Here is an 11,654-nt window from a genome sequence, read left to right on the forward strand (position 1 = left end):
TACAGCAGATTGGTCATGTGGTTGTCAGACCTACCTGTGAAGCAGCAATTGTCAAAAGAGTTGCATGCAGTGCAAGTGTAGTAACTCGGATGTCACACAAGAAGGGCAGTTCCTAATGGCATATCAACATAGAAAGAAACTATTTGGCAAAAAACTCATCCTTTAACTAAATACAAAGTGTCTAGTTTAGGTTTGAAAAAAATGTGGAAGCCCGGGGAATTAAAAGGATAGCAGCAAAGTGGAAGGAAGTTGCACACAAAAGAGTGCTTGTCACTATTGAGATGAGTGAATGTTGGCCACTTCTTGAACACAAATCTGAAAAAAGTAAACACTTTAAACAAATTAATTATTTGCTGAAATATGCAATATCTCGGATGGACTCAGCCAGGAAGCTTATGCTGTTAAAGTTCCTGTATATGTGAAGTAAAGTATGCATTTTTATGTTTGAAATAAATGTTGTGACTGGGCCTACCGGATTGGCAGCAACCGTAAACGCATTCACTCAGCCATCATCTGAAGATAGGCAACTTCTTGAGGACAAATCTGTACTCAAGAAAAAATATAATTACTGACAGATTTCCCATTCCCTCCTGAATGAAATACGTAATTTGATGTATAAATCAGACTAGTGGTATACATACAGTAACTTTTATGGCCTCAGTCTGGACTCGAAGTTTATGCTGCTAAATTGCCTTTATATCTGAAGAGGGAAACGGCGCAATACATGTAGTTTAGAATCCATTTGGCCAATATGGTCCTTCTAAAGTGTCGTCCAGTTTAGATCTTAAAAACAATGAAACCCTATGCACATACAGATTCCAAAATGACAATCTGGTTTAAAAGTAATAACCATGTGAAATGTCTCATTTTAAACGAAATGAGCCACATGCAAATGTCTCAGATGCATGACAGTGACAGAACCCTCTTCAAGCCTTTGTCGGTTGGAAAAAAATGAGTTGATTTTTCCACTGGCTCACTTTGTTTTCTTACTGGTATAAAGAATGAAGATAAAAAGGACAAAGGTAAATTCTTTGTATGTCCCTGTAATGTTTCCAATTCCCTTCAATTTGAAAGTAGTAAGTAATAAATTAATTATTTGCGGAAAATAGTTGCACTGTATACATTTGCAATAAATATGTGAGGCAAATATACTTGAGTTATAGCAGAAACTGAATACATTTACACACGCTGACGGTGTAGCCACTGTGGAGTTGTGAGAGCGGAGAAGGCAACGCCTTGAACATAAATCTGTACATAAGAAAAACTATTTAGTATGAAACAGATTATCTGCTAAGGAAAAGTGTCTTAGTTATGGTCACATTTGGTGGTCAGACCTACCTGTGAAGCAGCAATTAAAAACGAAGTTGCAAGCGGTGCAAGTGTAATAACTCACATATTGTCACAAGAGAAGGCACCTTCCTTATGGCTTATCAACATAAAAGAAACTATCTGGCAAAAAATTCATCCTTTACCTAAAAACAAAGTGCCTAGTTTAGGTCTCAAAAAAATTGTAGAGGCCCAGGGCTCCAAAATTGCAGCAGAAAATTGGAAGGGCAGTGCACACAAAGTGGCAATAGTCATTATTAAGTTGAGTGAGGATTGGCCACCTCTTGAACACAAAACTGCAAAAAAGAAACATTTATTAACAACTTAATTCTTTGCTAAAATATTCATTAAATATGTTCGAAATACATTTTGTGACCGAGCTTACCTGAGGAGCAGCAACTGTAAAGGTAATCACTTAGCCATCGTCTGAAGATAGGCAACTTCTTGAGGAAACATTTGTACTCAATAAAAAAAATAATTAGGGCCAGATTTCTCATTCCCCCTTGAAATAAGTATTTTGATGTGTAAAGCAGACTTGTGGTATGCATACCATTCCTTAAATGGCTTCGGTCCGGAAGCTTATGTTTGTTAAATTACCTGTACATCTGAAGAAGAAAATAGCACAATACTTGTAGTTTCGAATCCTTTTGGTCAATATGGTGCTTCTAATGTGTCAGCCATTTTGGTTTCCTAAACAATGAAACACTGTACATAGAGATAAAAAAATAGCAGCCTGGTTTAAAAGTAGTGGCCGTGTGGTATGTGTCTCACTATAGGTAAAATGAGCCACAGCCTTCTCAGACATATGGTCTGAATAGATTTTGGACACTCGAAAAAATGAATAAAAATATGAGAAAAAAATGTTGAAAAGTGTCAATGAGAAGAAATTGAAAGAGATGTGCGTGGTGAGCTTCTTGCAGATGTTACACTTTTCAAACATTGAAGTAAAAAGAAAAAGTCAACCGTAAATATATATATATATTGATAATACAAATTGTATTGGCAAAAAGAAATCAAAGGGAACAAATCACACATAGGAGCACTCATTTGAAGGCAGATGTGCTCAGGTGATCAAGCAAAGTAAGCCTTCAACTCTTTCCTAAACTGGAGCAGTGTTGGGGCAGTTCTGACGGGTGATGGATATAGATATGTTGTTCCGGATTAGGGTGCATAGATGGAAAAGGCCTTCTGTCTAGTTTTTTTCTTATTCACACTTTTTAGTTTGAGGTCTGACGTATAGTGATGTCCTGGCTGCGGGTCCACTAGAGAAGGTGTGCATCTATGCAGGATAAGTGCGGGTCCTAGTTACAATCCACTCTTAAAGGCCTAGGGGGTTATTACAACTTTGGAGGAGGTGTTAATCCGTCCCAAAAGTGACGGTAAAGTGACGGATATACCACCAGCCGTATTACAAGTCCATTATATCCTATGGAACTCGTAATACGGCTGGTGGTATATCCGTCACATTTGGGACGGATTAACACCTCCTCCAAAGTTGTAATAACCCCCCTAGTGTCTTTAACATTCACTTTTCACCAGAAATATCTCCAGCCTATTGCCTTTGTTGTAATGTTTCATAAACAAATTGGATATATATGCCTGAAATAATATTTTTTGATGAACCAACGAGAAAGGTTATACACATGATTGGTTCATTACAATACGTTATTTCTGGCAGCACACAGCAGCTATTAGGCATACAGTTATAAAATAAAAAATATGTGCACAATTAAATTTGGCAAAAGAATGTACATTGTCATCTAAGTCCTTCACTGCTGGGCTCTTTTTCCCCCCAACCCTGAGCCCCTTTTTTGGCTATTTGGGATAGCTTACTTTTAGGGCTCCATACTTTTTTAAACATCAGGTATCTAGGCCAAATGTGCATCTTTCTTTCCAATACCCTGGGGATTCTAAAGGTAACCCAAGTTTTGTTCATTCCATTAGACTGGACTGAGAAAATTGGTAAAATATAGCTAGATTTTGCATTTTTGTGGGGAAAAATAGGAAAAAAAAGTGGTCCGGATAAAAGTATCTGTTTATTTCTCTAAAAATGGCATCAACTAACCCAGCTTTCAGGATAATGCAAAGCTGTATAAAACACCTAATTTATTTACCACAGTTTTGCATTTTTCAAAGAGATAGCCTTTTTTTCTTTTTCTTGTGCTCTCAACATACTTCCAGTTTGTGGCGGAAACCAGTGTGGAACCCATGGGTGATCCAGGAAAGCTAATGATTTCTGAAAAGTAGACAAAATTCTGAATTCAGTAAGGGGTAGATCCCTCTAGCATTTCCCAAAGAAACTGACTGTTGAAATAAAGAAGTATTGAAAATGAGTGGCAAAAAATTACCCTTTGTGATTATGTTTCTATCTGTAACTTTTTGTCATGATGGCCGATTTACAAAAGCAATATACCATTACATCCGGTAGACCTTTATGCTTGCAGGGTTGCATAGGCTTTGTAGGTTCTCCAAGAACCCAAGGCACCCAGAGCCAGAAACTGAGCTGCACCGTACAATGGTTTTTCATTGTGTACCGAATATAGACCAATTCACATGGTGAAATAGGTAGAGTGGAAAATGGGTATTAAGGAAACCTACATATTTCTGAAATGAGCACATGATATGGAGTTTAGGAGCAGTGGTTATTTGTGCATCTTTGAACATGTTGGTACCTGTGCTAGCATAAGATTTAGATGGTATTTTTCAAAATGTCTTCTTTCATACACACTGGCTGACATTGTCAGTGAAATCCAATTGGTAATAACAGATGTTCTACTATTCTATGCTTCATATGTCTTCAAATAAAAATGGTACCTCACTTGTGTGAGACAGGAAACTGGCCAAAGCAGCATCCCATTTTTCCCCATTAAAAGTGATCCTTTTTTCCCAATGTGGGATGCTGTGGATTTTGGACCCTAGCACACCCGGAGCCTAGGGAAAACTAGCAAATGTGTACATTTTTTAAACTAGACATGTAGGGTAATCCATGGTGGGGTGACTTACATGGGAAAAGGCAGATTTTGTTTACCTAGAATCCCTTGCAAACCTCAAACGTTGACTAAAAAAACAAATTTCCTCACATTTCTATGATAGAAAGGTCTGGAATCTATGGGGGCCACAAACTTCCTTTTGCCCAGCAGTTCCCCAGTCTCCTGATAAAAAATGGTACCTCACTTGTGTGGGAAGACCTAGTGTCCCTAACAGGAAGCAGCCCAAAATGCATCATGGATACATTTTCCCACTGAAAACTGACACTTTTTTGCAAAATGGGTAGCTGTGGATTTTGGGCTCTGGCGAGGGCTCCAATTGACCTTGGTTTGATCCGTTTCTGTAGCGGGTCTCAGGCCCAGCCACACAAGTGGGACAGCATTTTTATTGTTACAAGTAAGGTAATTCAGGGTGGTAGAAATTGTGTGGATTCCTGCAGATTCCGAAATTTTAATCACATATATGTAAGAAAAAATTCAGATTTCAGGCAGTTTGAGGTTTGCAGGGCATTGTGGGTAAGAAAACTTAATGGGATCCGCACAAGGGCCTCTACCCTGGACTCCACTAGTTGTCTAGTTTTCAAAAATGTCTGTGGTTTGTAGATTTGGCTGGGTGGCGGCACAGCACAACCCCAAATACAGCAGCTTCACCGATTGCCTAGCCCTAAACGTAGCACTTTAGGGCCTTTTGTATTGTGGTCTCTTGGCCCACACATACAAGTAAGTAGGGAACTGTTCTTATTGAGAGACAGGTGTGGGAACTCAGAGTGGTTGGACATTTGTGGCTCCCCCTTTTTTACCAAAGTTTGAGATTTGCAAGTTCTTCTGGGTAAAATACCAGGGGAGAGCCACACAAGTCACACACCCATGGACTGCACTCGTTGTCTATGTTTAAAAAAATTGCAGGTTTACTCGGTTTGCCTAGGCCCCGGATGAGCTTGGGCCCAGAATCCACAGCAACCCACATTGCAAAAAAAACCGGTGTTTCACTGCATAAATGTGATGTGTCTGTGCTGCGTTTTTAGCATCTTTCAATTGTGGGTTGTTAGACCTTTCTGCTCTTGGCGTGGTTTCCCCTGTCTTTGCTTCTCACCTCCTGTTTCTGATCCTGTGCTGAATTTCCTTTTTGCTGGCTTCAGGACTCTGGGCACTTTACCACTGCTGACCAGTGCTAAAGTGCAAGTGCTCCCTTTCCAAATAGTATTGGTGATTGGTTTATCCTTAATTGGCATATTTGATTTACTAGTAATTCCCTAGTTAAGTGCACTATGTGTGCCCAGGACCTGTATGTCAAATGCTACTAGTGGGCCTTCAGCACAGATTGTGCCACCCACATGAGTAGCCCTGTAAACATGTCTCAGACTTGCCACTGTAGTGGGGACAGTTTTAAACTGCCACTTCGACCTGGCAAGTGCACCCACTTGCCAGGCCCAAACCTTCCCTTTTACTACAGTTAAGTTACCCTTAAAGTAGACCCAAGGGTGCAGTCTATTTAAAAGGTAGAACATGTACTAGTGTGTTTTACATGTCCTGATAGTGAAATACTGCTACATTTGGTTTTTACTACTGCAAGGACTGTCTCTCCCATAGGAGGAAATACCTTTTCAGTGTAATTTCCCATTGGGAGCCGATAGAGATATGGGGTTTGGGGTCTCTGAACAAACAGTTTCAAAATACATGTTTTGGTGTAGGTGGTTTTTGAATTGTAGGTTTGAAAATGCCACTTTTAGAAAGTGGCCATTTTCATGCTTAACCATCATGTGCCTCTGTCTGGCTGTGGAATACACGTATTGGTCAGGGTGACAATTGGGCTGTTTGTGAATTCACTCTAGACAATCACACAAAGGGAGCTGATGTGTGCCCTGCATTTCCTGATGAGTCTTCCTGAGCTAGGTTGATGGGAGAAGATGACACTTGCACCGAATAGTGCTGTGCCTGTCCTTACACAAAGCAGTCTCCAACCCCCTGCAGTGTGTTTGGGGCCAGGGCTGGGAAAGGCAGGGACTCATACACTACAAAGACTTCTCTTTGATGTTTGCCTACTTCAAAGACAGAAATGGGTTTAAGTACTGGACGTCTGACACCACAAAATTAGAACACTTCAGGAGTGAGGACATTCTGCCAGGAAGATGAGCTGGAGTCTGTAGGAGGGACTGCCACTCTGCCTGTTGCTTTGTTGTGCTGGCCTGCTGCTTCTGTCCTGGGAGTGAAAGGACTGTACTTGGCTTTCCACGTCCTGCTTTCCAAGGTTCTGCAGGGGCTTGAACTGAGCTTGCCTCCTTTTAAGAAGTCTCAGGAACACCAAAAATGTCATCTGACAGTGCCTGGCCTCTTCTGCTGGGAGCCCAGACTTGCCAAGTGGTGCCAACTCCAGTCCCTGGGCCATTGGATGTGTAAGCTGGTGACCTGAAGGAGAAAATCCATGCACCGATGTGCTTAGGCAGAAAAATTGACACAGCACCTGTTCCTTGGCTGTAGAAACAATGCAGCAGCGGTCTCACCGCTGCAGAATCGATGCAGCGCCTGTTTCACTGCAGCTTTACCAACACAGTGCGTCTTGATTTTCCATGCATCGTCACTGGGTGTCAATTTCTCATGTGTCAACCAAGGTTGCATGTCCAGAATTCAATGCATGCCTTTCCTGCGAGGAAAGAATCAACGCATCACCTCACCTGCAGTAAGGAACCGACGCATTGCCTCACCTGCAAGGAAAGAATTGACTCATCACCTTCCCTGTGCAGCAAGGAACTGACGCATCGCTTTGCTTTTTCAGTGCTTCACCTCCATGTTCCATGCTTTGTCTTTGTTTTTGACGCATCCCAAGTACTTTTTTGCTAAAAAATATGCAACCCTTGATTCTTATGGATTAAGGCTCATTTAAACCTTTAAAAAGTGATACCTGTGCTTGTTTATATTCGATTTTTGTCATTTTGGTCTTATTTTGCTCAGATAACTATAGGCTATTTTTCTAAACTGGTGTGGAGTACTTTTTTTAATGTGAAAAACAAAATCCCAAAACCGGATTATTATTATTTTTTTTAAATGCCCCTCGCATCATGGAGGTTATCTCCCTCAACAAGCGGGGCGTTAGACAGATCTCGCTGCCCCTTACCACCATAGTTTTTCAGGTGGTGACGGGCAGTGAAAACTGGCCTGTATGTCCGCACATCTAAATTTGGTGGGGGGATGTAGAGGTCAGCCACAGATGGCCCTTACTCAGTCTGAACCCCAGAGATGGAGTAGTCTTCCCACGGTTACACCAGTGGTCCGTCCGCATACATATCAGGTCATTATTTTCACAGTAAGGATATGTTGTTACTGTTGCGCTGGATATCCTTACTGGCACAGATATAAATCTGGTATTCATTTTTTAAAGTTAATCCTCCACTTACAGTGGTTGGTTTTAAAACCTTTGGAGATGCTAGCTTCAAAGCACAAACACTTATCACAGTATCAGAATATTGAAATTAAGCCCACTGAAGGTGAGCCATGAAACCATGTCACAACACCAACTGCTTTATAGTCAATTCACATGCCATTCATTCACCTCACACAAATTATTCAGACCGCCGGCCACGGGCCCAATCCAACAGATCAGTGCACTCACATCAACATACCACTGCCATTCAAGGGCCCATCACATTCATACGCCACATCACGGAATCCCTTTTTTGCACCTTTGGTGCACTCACTTTGCTAGATCCAATTCCTTTCAGTTTATGAATGCAAGTTGGGGTGTCCGACAATGCTTTTCAGTCCTACTTTCCTCAATCTGAGTTATGAAACTAAGGCAAACATGCTGGGGAATACTGCCTATTCAAGACAACCTATCAACCAATTATGAGCCAAATTGCAGACAAACACACCACAAACAAACCTCTATAAACGCATATGTCCAGACATGTTGACAGATGGTGCATTCACAACCTTCACAAATGAATAAACAGTTTGACTACAGTTTTACCACCTGTCAAGTACCTACCTCCATTCTGAACATTACAGAACGCATGCCAAGTGAACCTCTGCTAATGGCTTCTATTACAGCTTTAGCACAATAACTGTGGTAAAGCCAACTCCTTTTAGTGTGTGGATGCAGGTTTGGGATGTCCAAGAAGTCCTTCTGAGGCCTACATTCCTCAAACAAAGTGAGAATATCTACCTTTGAAACTAAGGCACCCATGCTAGGGGATACTGCCTAAGTTCCCAAAAGAGCGCGTACATTTTTGACAAACAGGATATTCAGAGCCATAGTATAAGTCCTGTCCACCGTTATGTGCAGTGCTGTGACTCTAATGCACTTGTCAGACAGCAAACTAAACATCTATTAAGATCTGATGGAGGATGAACATGAAAAACAGGACAACCCTTTTACCATACGTATGGAGTTGAGTACAGAGTTCTCTGTAATGTTATTATTTTGGAAAGCTCACTATTTCCCGGGACGGTTTCCTGTCACTGACGCAGGAGCAGCCAGGGCTGACCCATGGACTAACCTAATCAAAGAGCCAAGTGTCCATTTTCATTTGGAATTCAATAATTTTAGAGATGGCACATGAGTGGGAGAGGTCATTCTGCCCTTTTGGAGCCAGTTATGAGAAGTCACCTACCCTTGTTCTAATTATGTGTATGAATGGAATGTGTGCAAGCATGGGTCCAGCTGAGCAAAGGTGTCTGGAAAGTTTCTGAAAACTGAGGCGGTATTGAGGTATGCTGGGCCAGTGCTGTGTAAGGTTTTGAATGTGTGTCTCAGGAGTTTGAATTGAGTTGTGGATGGGGAGTCAGTGAAGCTGTTTGAGGTGCACGCTGTGTGTGCTGGGTTGTTGAGAAAAGAGGCTGTCTTCTGCGTTGTGTATGGTTTGGTGTTATCTGCTTAGTTGAGTGAGGGAATAATTCAGTGTCAGGATGAGTGCAGCGCCAACGAGTCTGAGTCTGTAGGTGAAGATGGAGTGATGGCATGTGTATCTGTACTACCTTGACTGTCTGCATTCCACCTATGCGATTTCCCTGTGGAAGCACACCTAGCCTAGGTTTTTCCTATCCATTCATGTATCTATCCTGATTAAAGTCCTGACTAATCCCATACACTTGCCAAATTAACCTATACTAACACTTTCCATAGCTAGCTACTTGAAGCTTAAGAAAACTTGTCTATTTTGCACCTCTGGTGCATACACTTTGCTAAATCCAACTCCTTCCAGTTTGTGGATGTAAGTTGGGGTGTTCGAGAATGCTTTCCAAGGCCTACGTTCCACGATCTGAGTTATGAAACTAAGGCAAACATGCTGGAGAATACTGCCTAAGTTCCCTAAAGTAATAAGCCAAACAAAGACTCCATTGGACTCATTCGCCAACACTTCTACTTTTGCTTTGAAAGTGTGAAGTTAGAATTGAGTGTAAAAGTAGAAGCGTTGGTGAATGAATCACACTGGGCATTTGTTTAACTTATTACACTTACTCTGGTTCTCATGGGAAACCAGGGTGATCCTTGTGTTGTATACAAAAGTTCCATAAAAAGCACTTCAAAACCTCATCAAGACTTTACGTTTTTGCCACACAGGGAACTCTGTGACTACTTGGGTTATGCTCCATCCACCATTATGTGCAGTGTAGGGACTATAATGCAGTTGTCAATTGGCGTACAGAACACCTACCACATTCTGACAGCAGATAAAGGTGTTGAGCAGGCCACAGAGGAAGAGTAGAAGAAAAATAAATTCTACAGCTACATGCCTAGTGAAGTAGTGGCCCATAGAAGGAAGGTATCCGTTGCACAGCCATTGAAAAGTTTACGTTACAGCAGTTCCATCTCAGTCAATTTCATACTCCTTCACTTTTATAGGGAACAACATAAAGCAGGTAGAAAAACACAGGGCTTGCCTTGTCTGTTCCGTCCTGAAGAGGCCACAAATAGAACGAGGCCAAAACTCATCAACAGTATTTAAAGGAGTTAATTACAGATGCAAATAATTGTTCAAGTGATGAAAAAAGGAGGATAAACAAATTGAGCATTTTGTGGTTTTGATTCTCCTAATTTGACTACCTCAGTGGTGGACTGCTACACAGACTAATTTTCTGAACATCCGTAACACAAATCACTAGAGGGGATGAGAGAATAAGTACTTGTTGGTGAACCATGTAGATAATAAATAAATGCTTGTGATGTTTGTCGTTTTATGAAGTGTACTCAAGGACCTGGGAGTCCTGCATGATATAATAGATGATAGCAACATTAAATAATGTGCATTAAATGTTTTGCTTGATTTATTCATGGCATAATAAGAATTGAATTTCGCATTGCAGTTGATTAGATTTGTGCATAATTAATCCCCATTTCTTCACCACTTTTTGGCTTTGTTGTGTAAAGCCCAGGTGGGTGGGATTATATGGACAAACCCGTTTTGCATCTAATCCCATTTCAAGCATGAGGCCCAAAAATATCTTCAGCTCCTCAAGTGAAGTGGGAGTCCACCGCTTTGCCCTAGAATGAGGCCCCGATGTGCCTCCATGCTCCCTCAGAAATTGTTTGCCACACAAAATTGTTTGCTGCACAATTTGCTGAAGGAAGTCAACATACAAAAGAGATGGGCATAATCAATCGGCAAAAAACTGGTTGTATCAAATTTGCATCCAGCGTCACAAGTGAATGCTAGACTTTGGGGCTGGACTAAATTGGGGGCTGCCAAGATAGCTTTCCGTCAGTGCTTGCTGCCGCACTTGCCTATTCTCTGGGTTTGTCTACCCTGCTATGGTTGCTCCACTGTACAGACTGTACGTGCCAAAGAACAGCATGACCGCCATCATCATGTCCCTCAGAATCACCAGAAGACAAGTCATCAGATGGAACTCCGCCGTTTGAAAAATCACTTCCAGATTACACTCCATTTTTCTCTCCCTCAGATGCTGTCTCTGTATCTGCTGTCTCAGTCTCTGATCCTGCCTCAGTGCTGTCCTTATAACCCAAATTAGGGCCTGAGCAGCAGTCTTCTGCGATGCCATCTCTGCTGACTGGCTAAAATCTTCCTTCAAAATACTGTCAAAAGTATTGTTTTAGTGGGTGTGTGCATGTGAGATGTGTTCAACAGTAAATAAACACAAAATTACTTATCTGGTTTTCTGAATCTGCAGGTTCTCAAAAGACACAAAAAAAGACATATTATTACTTCACTTTGCTACATACCCGTTTCCACAGCATACTTGAGTCGTGGCATATGCAAAACCTTACTGTTGGGGGACTTGCTGGGCCATTGCTAGTATAATAGTAATTTCCTGAAACCAAAAATCTACCTTCATTGTCAAAAAGCTCACATTCACGCAGTAGCCCCTGCAAATTTGTGAGCAGGT

Source organism: Pleurodeles waltl, chromosome 6, assembly GCF_031143425.1.
Source record: "Pleurodeles waltl isolate 20211129_DDA chromosome 6, aPleWal1.hap1.20221129, whole genome shotgun sequence".
NCBI lineage: Eukaryota > Metazoa > Chordata > Amphibia > Caudata > Salamandridae > Pleurodeles > Pleurodeles waltl.